Source organism: Sebastes umbrosus, chromosome 9 (genome assembly GCF_015220745.1).
Source record: "Sebastes umbrosus isolate fSebUmb1 chromosome 9, fSebUmb1.pri, whole genome shotgun sequence".
In the NCBI taxonomy this organism is placed as follows: Eukaryota; Metazoa; Chordata; class Actinopteri; order Perciformes; family Sebastidae; genus Sebastes; species Sebastes umbrosus.
Window position 1 is genome coordinate 6,042,264 of NC_051277.1, and position 12,057 is coordinate 6,054,320.

Below are 12,057 nucleotides of genomic sequence, written 5' to 3' on the forward strand. Positions count from 1 at the left end.
CATCCTCCCTTTCCAAGACTGCGGCAACGTGAGCTGCAGAGTGCAAAACCGTGGTAACGCCGTTCACCTCACTCAGAGGTCATGCTTACCATAATAATACTACTTTAGGAGCAACGGAAGTCAGACGGCGGTACCACGGTTTTGCACTCTGCGGCTCACGTTTCACAAGCATGACGGAGACAACGGTGGCCTTCAGGTAGCGTAAAAACATGAAAGGCTCCCTCTAGAGCCAGTGTTTGGTTTGTCCATTCTGGGCAACTGTAGAAACATGGCGGAGCAACATGGTAGACTCCGTGAAGAGGACTCACTCCCTATGTAGATATAAACGGCTCATTTTAAGCTAACGGAAACATGAATCTTAGTTTCAATTGATTACACACTAATGAAAACATAGTTATTAATATTATATTCCATTTCTGCTAGGAGATCCCCCGAAATGTTACACACTGTTCCTTTAAGCATAATCAATAGGAATCATTCATTACTCAAGGATAATAAAAGCCATGTGCTACCTTGTTCAGCATCTTGGAAATAATATTTTTTTGTCTATTTCTGGTCAACTTTTTTCCGTCAAGATATGGAACCTTAAAAATGCTGATTGTCTAGACTACAGCAAACCCAACACATCCACTAAGTCTTGTTGCCTTGGAAACAAAGGGCCTGCTGAGGAAGCCAAGAGTGAATAATAATCTGTGAGATGTGGGGATGGTGTTGGAGGGGAGGCAACCAGTCCTACGGGGGCTGAAGCATGAAGGTGTACGAGTGTGTTTGTGTGAGCATACATGATTCACATTGCATATGTGCTGGAGTGGGGGGACTTTGGTGTTTGAAGAAGATGCACCAGGATCAACACCAGCGAGTCGAGCTTGTGTACTCTTCCTTCACCCTTTTTCTTTCTCCCTACCTGCTCTAAACCTCCCTCGTCATCGCTACGAGCAGTCTCTGCAGGAGCTTCAGAAATAAACATCACATCTTTCTTTGTTACGTCCGTGTTGAGCTTTGCATCACAACACTCGGGGTGGACTCGAAATGTGAAAAGACGAGCCTCAGCAGGGGGATGCTCAGCAGGTGCCACCACACCCTTTTATTTACTGTCCGCTTCCTGCTGAGTAATGGTCTGTCCCATCCAGTCACCCCCTGCTACACACCCCTCATCCAATGTGTCACTGTAACTGCATGTACAAACTTGCATTTTTCCATTCCCTGCCATTGCTCGTGATATATAGATATTAAACGTATAGTCGACTGTCATAAAATGTCCTTACCTCAGGCCATTTGTTACGTTCAACCCTGCTGTGAGTGCTGAAAGCTGTTCCACATTGTCACCAAGAGAAGTTCATCTAAACAGAGAGGAAACTATTTCAGAAAATTTGTATTGAAACTGACATTTTAGTTTAAAGAGAACCTGTTATGCTTTTGTGCTTTTTCCTCTTTCCCTTAGTGTGTTATATAGTTTTGTTGTGCATGTAAATGTCTGCAAAGTTACAAAGTCCACACTAAAGGGAGTTGTTTCCCCTTACAGAAACACTGCTCCTGAACTGCCTGAAATGCCGAATTGAAGTCCCGCCTTTTCTTCTGTAACTTGGTGATGTCACCAAGTAACACATTTGCATAATACCTGCCTAGCAGCTAGTTTGGCACGCCCTCAAACAAAGCTAGTTAGAGCGGAGCTGGAGCACAGCTGGTATGAGAAAAGTAAAGTTGTTTTAACATTAAAGCATGTAAACATGTTCTAGTAGAAACCCAAAATACGCACCTGTATGTATGCACCTGAAACTTTATTTTTGGCATCAAAACCAATGTAGTTAGGTTTAGGAAAGAAATACATGGTTGGACTTAGTACTTTGTTTGTAAAGTGAAAATGACACTGAACATTGTAAACATGCCTCGGTATTTGACGCCCTGGGAATGAGAACGGACTGGTTTGTCTCCCACAGGGAGTGTTGCATTATGGGTTGTTTGTTCCCTTAATGTGGCCAGGCTAGACTGTTAGAGTCAGTCAGCACTAAAAGTGTTTCATCAGTTTAATCTACAGGAGTTTCTGAAGGATTGTTTACCACGTTTTGCTGCCACAGAGGAAATTCATGACGAGCGAAAACTAGTCCAAAATCTCTCCCAATGGCTTCACTGCAGAAACAGACCGTGGACTGGATCATCTGTCAAGCAGCTGAGAATTACCACAATCACAGATGACGAGGAGCTCAAACAGACAAAAAGACAAATGCTAACTGTCAGAGAAAATAATTCTGGCTGCTTCAAGAGCCTGACAGGAGAGTGTACGAGAGTAGTTATGTGGCTGATAGACAAAATGTGTTATTTCATGTTTCACTTTGATTCATGACGACTCCCTTCTCCTCATATGTCAAGGAAACTTTCCCAACAGGACTATTGACAAAGTGTGTTGTAGCTTCAAAAAGTATTTTTTCCAAAAACAACTGTTTGAAAAGGGAGAGTTGTCTTACGGTTGTTGACCAACATGGGGCCTTTCCCATTTCAGAGTTTGTACCAAGGCTATTGAATGAAGGCTGGGACACGGTCTTGAGCTCTGGGTTTTGACACATGCGCCGTGTAACTGGAGCTGCAATAATGAAGCGTAACAGCAGATGGCGCTAGAAATAAAGGGATGGTGTCCACTTAGATGCTCTTTGGTGCGCTCGGCCTGACAGAAGTTTTTGGGTGCATTTGAATGAATGGCGGTCGAAATACAATAGAACGCTTTCAAATAGAAAGCATTTGTTTATGGTCTTTTATCAAAGATCTTTTCAATAATTGCAGAATTGTAACTGTCACTCATAAAGTAGGCTACTATTGACATCCTCCCTGCGGACGCCTCGGTGAAATAAATCAATCGTCCTCATGTTCTATGATTGTGCGCCAGTGAGCCTTTCCTTCAAAATGGAGTGCTGAGATCGATTTCCGGGTCACAAGAGGAAGAAGCAAGGAGATGAGGAGGCACAACACGGTGTATTGTGTTTATACTATAGACTGTATATAAGAAGTGGATGTAGTCACCGTGACGTCACCCATTGGTTTGTGGACTGCCGTTTTGAAGACTGCATTAGGCATTTTGGCTGTCGCCATCTTGGTTATTTGCAACCAGAAGTGACACGAGAGGGTGGAGCTAAATACAACCTAACACTAATTAAGATATTTTTAGTTGACCAAAATGTTACAATTAACTTTCAAAACTGAAAACACACTATGAAAGGGTTAAAGTACTACGACGAAAAAACCCGGACAACACCTAGACCGGACAACGCCGTGGTAGCGACCTGTCAATCACAAGGTAGCCACGCCCTAAAGCATCCCCTGCTTTATGGTCTATCTGACTCTAAATGCGACCATAATTTACTAAATGAACATCATGCTGTATTGAAGAAGACTTGAAACTAGCGATTGAGATCATAAACTCATGTTTACAATGTTTACTGAGGTAATAAATCAAGTGAGAAGTAGGCTAATTTTCTCATAGACTTCTATACAATCAGACTTCTTTTTGCAACCAGAGGAGTCGCCCCCTGCTGGCTGTTAGAAAGAATGCAAGTTTAAGGCACTTCAGCATTGGCTTCACTTTTCAGAAGCAGAGGTTGCTCACTGGTTTACAGCTTGTTCTGCTGCCGCCAAGTGGCCAAAAAAAACAAATAACTTATTGCAGCTTTAATCATGTGAAGATCAGAAAAAGTCAGTTTAATTATAATGTAACAATATTGGTTAATTTTGACTTCCAGATCAAACTTGCATACGCATTTGTAGTTCTTCTGTAACTAACATTTAGACAACAATAGCTTCATCTTTATCTCTGACTGGAGCGTCTCACCAAAAACAGACAGCTCATTAGAATAACACCTTTTTATAACACCTTTTGTTTTTCACCATGTTTTAAATGTAGTTTTTTTGATGTTGCAGGTCTGATGAAGAAAACAGGCTGAGGTTATCCAAGCTCAAAGAATGCCAAAAAATGTCTGTGCATGTGTGTTCTGTTTTTGTCTGTCTTAAATAATTGAATCACATTAGATGAATCATGCTAAAGTGGGTTTCTAATCCTCAAAACCAGGTAGGAGTCGTCCTTCGTCAAACAACTTTTTTTTTTAATAAAAACTCACAGATGCACAACGCCGTGAAAGAAAACATTTTGCTGAGAGTAATAGCAGTCGCAACCTTTAATCTCTCGAAGGGCTGTGAGTTGGCTTCGCTTTGACCTACCAATTCCTCATTAGCATTTAATATGAGAAAGAAGTGAGCATTAAAATTTTAGCATCTTCCAGCACACAGAACATTATTCTAATAGGTTAAAATCTCATTTGAATCCAATTATGTCTTTGCCATTTGATTCAAGTGTCGAAAAGCTTAGCAGTGAAGTGTAACAGGGGTAATGAGCTGGAGCGTCTGTTTTAGCATGTTCGAGATTTCACAGGTCTGTAAACAAAGAGGGGGGGGGGTGTTTGTTGCAATCATGGGATCTCCTGAATGCACAGTGATCCTGCCTTGAATCCTGCATACATTGACCATGTTTTCTTCTGTAGACTATCCACAAATTCTCAGAGAACCTATATTTTCTTGATCATATCTGTATTTCTGTCCGTTGAGGTCACACGTGGTCTTTTGCTGTCATAACAGATAACGTTACTAGTTTAACTAAGAGGGGAAATACAACCTCACCACCTTTTTTAAACCTTTTCCTGCCTTCTGCATGACCAGATGGAATAATATGCGTTGATATCCTGCTCCCCTTAGGCTATATTGCTTATTTCCATCACCAAATAGAGCAATATTACAATACATTTCATGTGATAACAAAGAAGTGGAATGGTGTGCGTGACATTATTTGTTTTTTACTCTCAGAGAACAAAAAGAAAAATGTGCTCCGGGCTGCAAACCCACCCAGAGAAATCAATTTGCAGGTTGGTTGTAACCGGAGACGTATTGAACTCCTATACGGAATAATTTCTCCGGGTAATACAGAGGCAGTGTCTCAAAGAAAATAGGAGGTGATTTTTTTTTTCAACCTCAAATGAAAAATTAAACAGAACATACAGCCTCTAAAAAAGACCAAATTGATTTTACTCTTTCAGAATCAGTAGGAAGTGCTCAGCTACAAAATGGAGCACATTACAACTTGAAGGTCTTTAGTTTCACTTAAAGTGTAAAGTATATCTATCCAATGTAGGTTTAAGCTTTCAAACTGCTTGGTACATGGTTGATATGGCTTATCTCAGCTCTGGGGGGCATTTCTGGCCTCGCACTTTATCTCTATGTGAAAAGGTCAGGCCTGCATCCGTTACACAGACGCAACATGTGAACCATGAAAGATTAGTGTGAACTGGTAAAAAGGCCGACTTAATTCTCACTTCATGTATGGCAAAAGGACTTTTGTGTAATGCCAAGTGCTGCTACTGTACTCTCTGTAAAAAAAGGACTCACAATCATAAAATGACCTGCAGATATTATTGACTCTATAAAGCGAGAAAACACCCAAACAAAGGTCACACTCTGTCTGGAACTTACGCAGCAAAACTGGTGAAGTAAAACACGATGAGTGGCAGTGATGGAGGGCTAAAAACCTGCTCTCAGCTATTCAGCAGTTCAGTAAACGCTCTCTTCAAGAACAGCTTTTCACATGACTGCTGTGTTTTTAAGTTTAATTTGGGGTATATGTAGTTTCTCCAACATGCAACTACTAATGAACTGCAATTAAACTTAATAAACAGTTACGTGTTTACACTCCAAAATATTTCCTTTTTAAGACATTTAGTCACCAAATGTCCATTCCTCAAAATAAGTTAAATATTTTTACACATTGGGATGAGATGGATCAACTCTTCTTAAAGCAATTTAAGCAAATCACAGTGATACTGCCACCATCCTGCCATCAAAATCCATGTCACATACTAATTCTAAGCAGGTTTTTAGTATGTAACAAAGTACACTAAAAGCATGACAGCATGCATACCAAATACGGTCGATATTTGAGTGTGCTGTTGATGGAAACTATTCTCCCACAATGCAATGTACAAAGGAAAGAGTAAAAAAATAAATAAATTGTACGTGGTGGTGAAGCGGCTAGAAGTAAAAAGAAATTTTGGAAACCCCCAAAAAAAGGGGATTAAATCTTATTAAAAACATTTTATCTTTCTTTGTGAAGTTTAATTGGCAGTAGCTTTCCAAAGTTGCCATTTGATTCACAAATTTACACTTCCTGTTAGTAGCCTATAAAACAGTTATGTTAAGTATATTATATTTTCGCATATAACTGCTAAAACATTATGCGAGCATGATTAGTATATAGTACATATTGGTATGCCTATGTAGTAGAATTGTATGGATTTGGGACGCAACTCTAGTTTAGTGTGTTATGCTAACATTTGCTAATAATAATAAACCAAATTATTGGGCGAATGAAAAGTTTGACCTGATGGAAAATGAAAAGTTAAAGGATCAATGAAGTTATTACAATTCATCCTGATGGGGGACATGAATGTCTGTACCAAATGTTTTGGCAATCCATCAAGAAATTTCCCCCAAAAACCACAAATGTCAACCCCGTGGTGGCGCTATAGAGGAAATGTCTGCAGGGGATCACCGAAGTCATTAGGATTCATCATCTTGGCACCATGAATGTCTGCACCAAGAAATACTGTGCATTCCAATACCCAAACTACCATACTAGTATGCAAGAAAAAGCTTTGTCAGTATGTCAAATGCAGTACGCCAGAAATACCAGGATGTCTGACTACATCTGGTCACATTTTGAAGTATGCAAGCCAGCATGCTTTTCTGGCTATTCTGACCCACAATCCTCTGCACAGCAAGAGAGTCAAAGTTAAAGGCTCAATGTTATGATGAAGTAGTATGTCCCAACTGTATGCATACTGCATGCAATAGTACGTACTTTGTAAGGGCAGTATGTGCTAAAAGTATGAGCTTTGCAACGTAGCCATTGAGATATTTCAGTCTGGACTAAAATGGTTGACCAACCTACCAACTGACTGACATGGCAATCCCAAGAGCCATGCCACTAGTGTGGCTAAAAAATCAATCACTGCTCAATCAATACAACAATAAAAACTAAATTACTCAATATTGGTCTAAATGACTCAGTAATCACTTGGTTCACATTAATCTGGAACAACAAGTTCCAGTTGGTGTCAGGCAGCTGGAGAAGGACCCAAAGGCAGATAGTGACAGTTCAGTGAAATAATGACCAGTTGAAGATACAAATAAGCTTACAGATACCTGTGGGTTGACAGGCAGGTACAGGTAGCTCACGGCAGCAAAGAAACTACAATGATCTGACAACCGACAGGGGAAAAGGGGCATATGTGCTGCAAGACTGATGAGGAAATGAGGTGCAGGTGAGGGAGAAGAGGTGATTGCAGTGGTAGATGGGAGTGGCAGGATCTGGAATAAAAGGAAAGTCTGAAGCCATCTTGTGGACAGGTAATGAATAACACTGAAAGAGTCTGGAGAAGTGGAAATGTGTCTAAGGAGAGGGATAGAGAGGCAGTTGGAAAGATTTAAAGGAGCCTTTTTTATGAGACTTTTATCAGAATTGTATCTGAAGTGTCCTTTATCCATCCGCTTTGACTTAAATAGACAAAGACATGAAAAATGCCACAGAATAAGACGCCAAGTAGACGGCCTCGAAATATCCTTGAGCAAATGTCCTGCATACTGAGCTGAGCAGATCATTGATTTCATCAGAAATGTACTGCCTCTCTTTGCTTGTTATTGATTTTGCAATGCACTTTGTTTACCAGCTATAGCACACAATACGCAGCTCTATCTAATTATTGTGGAGAACGTGCATCATCAGGTCTCCTCAAAGGCAGGATTAGTCCTGGCAGGTCCAGAAGCGAAGGTCAGTCTTTGTGTACTCCCTGACTTTTTAAGGGCTACAAACTGACTTACGTATCAATTACACTATTAAAATAGATTTTCTCAAAATATACTGAAGTACCGCCTATACGGAGGCTCTGCTCCTACCATCATTAGTAATAATATTTCAGATGTAATCACTAGGAGACTATTATTGAACATTTGCACATTGGCAAGAGAGTAAAATCATAATTAAGCACATAATTTCCAGGACAGAAATGTGACAAATGTTTGATGATGTCTGGGCACGAGAACAGAGGATTTTGGAGGTTGTCTTTTCTCTCAGAAAAAAATCACAATACTTGTGGTTTACTTAGTGTTTCTTTCGATTAAACCCTTCAGCTATGAGGCGGTGAATAATGTATTTGGTGAATAATTTATTATGGAGGTTTATTGATAAAAATGACTTGCCCCCAGTACCTAAACATCTACTGCAAGGGAGCTGCAGCGAAGCAGAAAGTAAAGTGATGACAATTCCTACATTTGAAAGCAAATTAATCCCCAGCCTGTTTTATGTGTCAAATGTAACGCCAAATAATTCATCAGAGACAGACAGAGAATCACTAAGGAGATGAAATGAACTTCAAATTAGCTGGTTAAATACATTTAAACAAAGGATGCATGCATGTCAGCCCCCTACTTTGCTCCAAAATGTCTTAATGTGATGGAATACAGAACAAGCAACATGCTGCGGACCCCTTCTGTGAGTCGAGAGATTTCATCTAATTCACAAAGAACTGAGAAATCTATCTTTGCGCTACATGCTTTCCAGCTGTGAGCATCTAGGAAAAGTGGAGAAAAAGGAATAAAAAAATATATTTTCGACACTCTAGGGCAAGCAAATTTAACATACATTATATAAGATTGTATTCACATTAAAGCGTACTCCATTTATGACTTTCTAATTACATTTTGACGAGTAAGAATGAGCCATTGAAAATCCAATTAAAGATATCTACAATTCAGTTTTGAATCACCATACAACTTAATAGGCCATTCTTACTAGTCACAATGTAATTAGAGATATGTTAAATTAAAAAATTTGACTAAATATTCAATCCAAATTCTATATGTGGGCGTCTGGTGGTAGAGTTGTTTTCATACTTGACTGACATGAATCTGCGACCGTAATACAGAAGAAAATACGTTTCCCTCAAAACGTATTTTGGTTATGCAGAATGTAATTTTATTGGAGACAGGGTTGTATGGTAAGGATTGCCTCTATGCGAGGCGAACAGCGTTATCACGTTTATGCACCCGGCGGTTCACATTACCGCAGTCTTGGAAAGGACAGAGTGAGCGGAGGGATACTCAGTTGGTTGCAATCTGCAACCACACCGCTAGATGCCACCAAATCCTACACACTGTACCTTTTAAATGAAAAAAAAAATCAACTGAACATAAAAAAAATATCATAAATTAACAAAGTAATTAACAGGTCATTTTGTAAGCTAATTACCAAAAGCCATTTCTCCGTTTCTCAGCTCAACAAGGACCTAATTAAAGTAGCAACATCAGCACATGTGGGCTCTTTCTTCCCTCCCGTCACAGTCACATAAACAACTTAAGCAGCTAATTACAAGACAATAAATGATTTTCCACTGTGAGCCACACAAAACAGTGTTGTGTTTATGGAGGCACAACTTTTTGATGACATTTGCTCGTGCTGTCACCCATCCCCATAGATCAATACTGTAATGGAGCTCCTTGGCAAGAAGGCACACCATAACACTTTCATTTTATCCCCATAGCAGCCTACACACTTCATAACAAAGTTACACACATAAGTCAGCCATGACAGTCTCTTCAATTACGTGACGCTGGCGAAGAAGGGAACATGATGGATTGGTGTCAAAGCTGCGGGGAGCCATAAGCCAGACAGAAAGCATGGGCTGCACATCTGTCAACAATCTCAATTAACCACTGTACAGATACACGCTGCTCTTTTAAAAAAAAAACACAACATGGGTCTCGATCACGACGGTGGGCGAGATCCCATTTTTACAAAGAGAAAACCGTGTATTCAAGAGAGCTGGATTGGTCCATCCATCAGCAGGGGGGGTGAGTCAAATTGAAATCTGACATTTAGAGCCCCAACGCCTTTGCTCGCTGCAACTGATATGAACTATAGCGAGTGACAAATTGTTTGTATCAGGCCTGTCTCTGGGTGACGCCTCTGATAATGTTTAGGGTTGAAATAGGCAACCTTGACATTTCGCTGAAAGGTCAGGTTTTGTGTTCATTAACGCTCCCTTTTTACATATACAGCCAGCAGTGTGGAGATGAGGATTATTGTCATAATCTGGGTTTGTGCCAACTCATGAATGCTGCCTCGTTTGTTTTGACTCAATATCGGGACACAAGGAGTCGTGCACAGCAGCGACAGACTGACAGGAGCGAGATCACAGGAAGGTTTTACCGAGGAAGTCTGCTGATTCAAACAGTGTCACCCACCTCTATAAAGTTTCAACTCTTTTTGCACAAACTTTCTAAGTGTGATTATAGCAAATAAACAATTTACAGCTGCCTCCTTAAATTTCAACAAAGTACTAACAATAAATACAAAACTCATCACTCTCTCTGCGTGTGTGAGAAGATCGCTGACAATTTCACGAGGCAAAACGTCCAGGATTAATTTGGTTCTGTTACCAGGGTGTCCGTTTACAGCTAAATTAAAGAGACCTATCTGGAATTCATTTAACGTCTGCGCCAGACAAATTAGTGCCTTGGATCCGGAGCTAATAAACAGCTTGAAGCGGCGTCGATATGTACATGGTCCTACATTATTGCTGATAGCGTGTGTGGCATTTTTGATTAGCCAGGCTCCTCCTCGAGGAACAGTGGGGTAAATTGGGCCATTTTCAGTGTCAGCTGGAAAGCAAATGCAAATAGAGACTCTGTTTTTACTTACATTTAAGGATCTTGCACGAAAACCTGACTTTATTTTAAGATGATGTTTAACACCCTACCATAGTAAATGACGGGAGAGACATTTGAGACGAGAAACAGTCATTACGGTAACAGAATATTGATTAATATTTGATCAGCGCTGCCTAGCTTAACCATTTGATTGAAGTTGAGTGATTGACAGCTGCTCAGAGATGGCAAGGCTCCAGCTCGTCTCTGATTGGTTGTTTTCCTCCGGTCTGTGATTTTTTTTCAGATTACCTGTCTCATGCACTACTGCCAGGGTATAGTGACCATTTTATAAAAATAAAAAAAAAATTAAATCATATTTGCTCCATTTCTACCTACTGCTGCTTTAAAGCATGTAAACATGTTCAAAATACAAATAAGCATACTAGGTCCTCTTTAATGAACTTCAAACATAGCAAACTTGGTGCTATGTCATAGGTATAGGCTACTATAAACATTCCCACAGAGTGGGAGTAATGCAGCTCATTTTTGCCCCATAAGTGTTTTTTAAAGGACCCATATTGTAAAAAGTGAGATTTTTAAATCTTTAATATTATAAAGCAGGTTTAAGTGCAAAATAAATACTGTTAAACTATAAAAATTCTCAATATACGGAGAAATACACACAGCCCATATTCAGAAATTGTGCATTTGAAACAAGCCGTTTTCCGATTTCTGTCCATTTGTGATGTCACAAATATACAATATTTAGACCATTACACAGTTTTAAACATAAACATTCTAAATGGAGTATTTTTAGACTGTGATAGTTGTACTTTTACTTAAAGGTCCCATATTGTAAAAAGTGAGATTTTTTAGGTCTTTTATTTTATAAAGCAGGTTTGAGTGCTATATAAATACTGTTAAACTATCAAAATGCTCAATATACAGAGAAATACACCCAGCCCAGATTTCTGTCCATTTGTGATGTTACAAATATACAATATTTAGTACATTACATGGTTTTAAAAGTGAACATTCTAAATGTGTCCCAGTTTATTTCCTGTTTTGCAGTGAATGTAAATAACATCGGCTGACAGGAAGTAAACATGGACCCAAACTGTTGCCTGGCAACGCAATTCCATTGAAATGCACTAAAACGGAGCGTTTCAGACAGAGGGTATATACAGGTATATTCAGGCTGACAGTACGAGGAAAATAAAGTGTTTTTTTTCACATTACAGCATGTAAACATGTTCTAGTAGAAACACAAAATACAAGTATGAACCTGAAAATGAGCAAGATATGGCACCTTTAATGTGTTCT

The 12,057-nt window shown here is 39.5% G+C and overlaps 2 long non-coding RNA genes across 2 annotated transcripts in view; one reads left to right on the top strand and one right to left on the bottom strand.

Moving 5' to 3' along the window:
• LOC119494136 overlaps window positions 1-7,423 on the bottom strand; it is a 73,393-nt gene extending 65,970 nt beyond the window's left edge. The window contains exons 1-2 of the long non-coding RNA XR_005208132.1: window positions 7,234-7,423; window positions 1,266-1,340 (exon numbers count right to left, since the gene is read on the bottom strand). This is a non-coding gene — a long non-coding RNA (uncharacterized LOC119494136). The remainder of the gene's footprint in view (window positions 1-1,265; window positions 1,341-7,233) is intronic.
• Window positions 42-11,003, top strand: LOC119494135. The gene is made up of 4 exons (XR_005208131.1): window positions 42-53; window positions 2,004-2,013; window positions 8,135-8,144; window positions 10,865-11,003. It is a non-coding gene; the product is annotated as an uncharacterized LOC119494135 (long non-coding RNA).
• The last annotated feature ends 1,054 nt before the right edge of the window (window positions 11,004-12,057 follow it).